The sequence below is a fragment of the Anneissia japonica genome, unplaced genomic scaffold, assembly GCF_011630105.1.
Source record: "Anneissia japonica isolate Jap-2015-1 unplaced genomic scaffold, ASM1163010v1 scaffold718_len1063573_cov188, whole genome shotgun sequence".
In the NCBI taxonomy this organism is placed as follows: domain Eukaryota; kingdom Metazoa; phylum Echinodermata; class Crinoidea; order Comatulida; family Comatulidae; genus Anneissia; species Anneissia japonica.
The window spans coordinates 833786-838429 of NW_022727435.1; positions in this window are offsets into that span (position 1 = coordinate 833786).

The following is a 4644-nucleotide window of genomic DNA, read 5'->3' on the forward strand; positions in this document are numbered from 1 at the left end:
ATATATATATACAGTAGGTAATAAAAGGCACAATGCTGTGGGAAACGATGGCTGGGTCTTTCTATATATAATAAATTTAATTTACGCCTCTTCTTTTATAAAATCAATCAATCAGGTGAAAGAACCTAACATAAATGCTACCCACACACATAATGATAACTATTGTTCATATTTATCCATAATTTGTCAATCCCTTACATTCACATACATATTTTATAGGCCTATTAGGTTTTCATTGTGCAACGATGGCTATCAGCAAATTACAGACTTATGCAAATTATTGCTTATGTTTAGATGTTACACGATCACAGCATCCACACTCCCTAATTATGATATAATAATTTCAATGTACTGTCACACATCTTTAGGATCATATTGATTTTTGCATTCCTCCTCCTACGACTGTTGAATTGAAGACACGATTTAGCAAAAGGCCTTGTGCACCGACAAAATACGACTAGCTCGCTGCTGTCAGTAGTTGTTCATTATTATCAGAACCTTCACACATTTCCAAATCCTTGTCGCTCGCTATGTATTATTAGAGGCAGTTATGAATAAATTACGAATCATGATTTTGCGCATAACACCATCCGCTCGACATTTTGTAAAACTTGTCGAATCAAGGAAGCGTGTCCAACATGATGGCGTTCGTTTCGCATACCGTACGCGGGAAAAATACTCACAACGACATACGATCGATCGATCATGTTTGTTTCAGCAGTAGAAGCACTATTAGTACTATAACGTTTATTTACAATGACATTATTACTCACCTCAATAGAATTAAATTAAGTAGAATTATTCTGAGTAAGACTGTCGTGAGTTCATCACTAAACATGACCGAACACTCGGTCCGAAATGGAGATATGAAGGTGGTCACTAAAGGCCGAACCCCCTACTTAACACTAGGCTTATCTTTTAATAAGATGCAGATATTAACATTTTCAGATAATTTTCTACGTCCGCAAATACATTTTAATTACACCACGTATGGCTGGAGTTTGTTCGACCCAGAGTTACCAATGTGTTGCTATGTGTTATTCCAGATGCCGTATTTACGTCATTGATTGGAGTTGCAGACGGCTCCAGGAATGCAAAAATGCTTACGGTGATACAAACACTTGCACATCGTAAACTCATTATTATTATTATTATTATTATTATTATTATTATTTTATTACAACTTCCATCCATGGCGATTGAAATGGTAATAGTTCATTTATGAGATAGTAGAAATAACAACGTTGAAGATTTTACGATGTGTTTAATGAAAATCAATAATAGGTGTAAATAAGTCTTCGATTGGTTTATTTTCATTAAACTGTAATAGGGATGAGCAGTTTACCTATGTCTAGACTAACTTTCAATTTATAGGTACACTCATTAAATCTCAAATGGACATGGAAGGAAAAAACAACATGAGAGAAAAATAAATTTGCATTCCCACCATGACGTCATCATTTTAGATGATCTACTATTCGTCTTCATTCTATGTTCTATGCGGTATATAAATATTTGAGTATTTAGATAAACTGTATTTATGGGAATATTCTTAGCTCTATTTTGTGATTTGGTCTGATGTATAGGTTTTAAATGTAACATTGGCCCGAAGACCGCAGCGGTGGTTCCAGAAATGTGCCGACATGGGGACCGACATTTCAAGGGATCCGAATCAAGGGGCCGACTAGAACCTTGGTCAGGGTCCTGGAATAAAATCCCCTGGTAGGGTTTACGGGGACAGTTTTTTATGGCTTAGTATGGTCAAAGATCGCCCAAATTATATTATAGACCACAATATTAGAAATTGGCAATCAAAATATTGTTGTTTGAATAGCAAACTATTAGTTTTGATCTGACGAAGTCGTCATGGCGTCGTATGACGGGGGTTCAGGCTGTCCAGAGAGGGGGAGCGGGGAATTCTTCTACCCCCCCCCCCCACAGCTGGCGCCACCACTAAGACCGAGTTCTAAGAGTTACATCGGCCCTACCTTGGAGAAGATACACATAAAATAATAAAAGGTGATTTCAAGCGCATAAAGACCTCGTTTATTTGTGCTATATAAATCCATCTATTATTAATTTTATTGTCTGAAATATACAAAAATTCTGGTAATTCTGGTAATACATAACATTAAACAATACAATAAAAATATTATTAATTTAGTATTACCATGGAACAGTGAAATTTAACACATTTTAATATTTTAATACATCAATCATCAATCCACTTTCGCTCTGCATAGCACTGAACAATAAACAATATGATAAACCTTTTTACCTCAGTATTAACAAAACAATACACTAGTTTACTTTCTTTTGGCATTGTTATTGTACAAATTGCGTCAGGAACAAATGGATTGCTATATCGATTGCGAGTTGTTTGAGGTGCAAAAATACAAACACCAGAATTGCTTCACTTGAACTGTATGAGTTTCGTCGTTCATTATCTTATTTACGTTTGCTAATACGTACTTATCATAAATACCATAAATAACGGTGTAATATTATTAATTAATTTTTATGAAATCGGCATTATTCTATCTTAAAGTTTATTTGAGTTTTGTTTAGTACAAATTAGGCAGTAGGTTAACACACTGTAAAATAAGAACGTTTATTGGTCTTTATTATATAAGAAATATACAGAAATGTGTTATCTTGATAAAATGACATTAAAACAACAAAATATGTTACCCTAATTATGTTACATAAAGTAGTATTGTCTACATTAACTTTTAGTACATCCACTTATGGAGCAGGAGAGAAACATTTTAATAATTAAGAATATTGGTTTGATGTACGTATTGTAATTGTATTTCATGCGGATAATAGACCTTGTTGGTCTTGGTGCTTCAATAAATTTAATTTGATTTAATTTAACAAAGAACGTATCATGCGTTTACTCACAAAACTGCACGCCTTTTCACTCTACGCATCATCCTACACACACGTTACTCAAGAGGTGGTGGGTTTTTAGCGCTTATGCGTCGATACAGCGGGATGAAAGTTCAGGTAGGTATCATCAACTGGCTGACTTGGCCTAGTCTTGTGTAAATACTGTGCATCTACTTCAAACTGCATAATATTTTAATAACTGCAGTCTACTTGATGACGTCACATTGAAGTGTGCGCCGCATCCCGGCTTCATTATTATCGGTAATGTTTGTATTAAGCTTTTCGAGATCGTTCGAAATAACGATACTCCTTCAGTGTATAATGACAACCGTGAGAGTGTCATTATCGCTGTAAATGCTTAGGAAAAATGATATGTTAGCTTAACCCGAGTAACTCAATGTTATGCGACAGGAACAACTGCAGATGGACGTCGGAAATTATAAATTAAATAGGAAAAATACAGGAAAAGGAAAAAAAAATCATAATATTGTGCAATATATCTGAAATGTTAATCAATAAATATGTTAGAACGTTTACTGAGATTGGTTGTCAAGTGACATCACTCGATGATAGCTGAGGGTGTTTTTTATTTTTTTTTATTTGGAGCGTCTTTATTGAGTAGCTGATATTAAAAAATGGATGTGACATGATCATGTGAATTGATGTAAAAGGCACATTCAGACAATGTCGTACGACGCTGACGACGCGATTTATATTTTACGACGCGACTGTCCCCGACGCTGTAAATAATATCACACGTCCATAGATTTGGAATTTGTCGGTACTCTCAGAAATGTTTTGGTCAATGTGTAGGCCTACGTGTGCATCTCTTCTTTCAGAAATTCAGAGAAAATAATTATGGTAATCCTGGTTGTGACCAGTGTTGATGATGACGGTTTTGTTGATGATGTTGAATGATGATGACGTTAATAATGATGACGCTGATAAAATTGACGATATGGTGTTGGTGACTGTTGATAATGGTGATAGTTTTGATGATAAGATGATGAATGATGATGATGACGATGTTGCTGTTGGTGATTATAATGTTGATGATGATGACGATGGTGAGTAATGAAAGACATAATCGTCAGTACATGCATTTTTTTAAGGTACGTTATCTGTACGAAAGCATTCCATAAAATCGCTATGGTTTCGGTACAGATTCAGCCCTAATTAGGCCTTTGTCACATCTTTACGGTGTCTAGGCTTACACGTCAGAAGTGTTGTAAATAAGTGGAGGCGGCTGCAGTAACAATTGTACGTTGTAAAAACGTTATGATAACGTTCAATGCCGTAGCCAGGATTTTCAAACAGTGCGGAACGATATCAGGGTGGACCCACTTTATGCGTAAATTCAAATAATGTGGACCTTTTTTTTTTTTTTTTTTTTAAATATGACCCATTTTACGCAACAATATGAAAAATCTGGACCCATTTTCCTAAAAGTTGAACCCCTTTATGCAAAATATGAGAAATCTGGACCAATGTTTTAAAAAGTGGACCCATTTTTAATGGACCCAATAGAAAATTTGTGGGGGACTGTTGCAAGTGTCCCGATAGCTGGCTACGGCATAGATAACGTTGCAGTTTGGTACTTAGAAAACAAAGTTTATTGTATTGTATTGTATTGTAAAACGTTTTTGTTTGTTTGTTTGTTTGTTTGTTTTTCTTGCAGAACCATGTTTATAACGTGATATCTGACTAAATAAAGATGTAAGCATTACTGCAACGCTGAATTTGTTTTTCTGA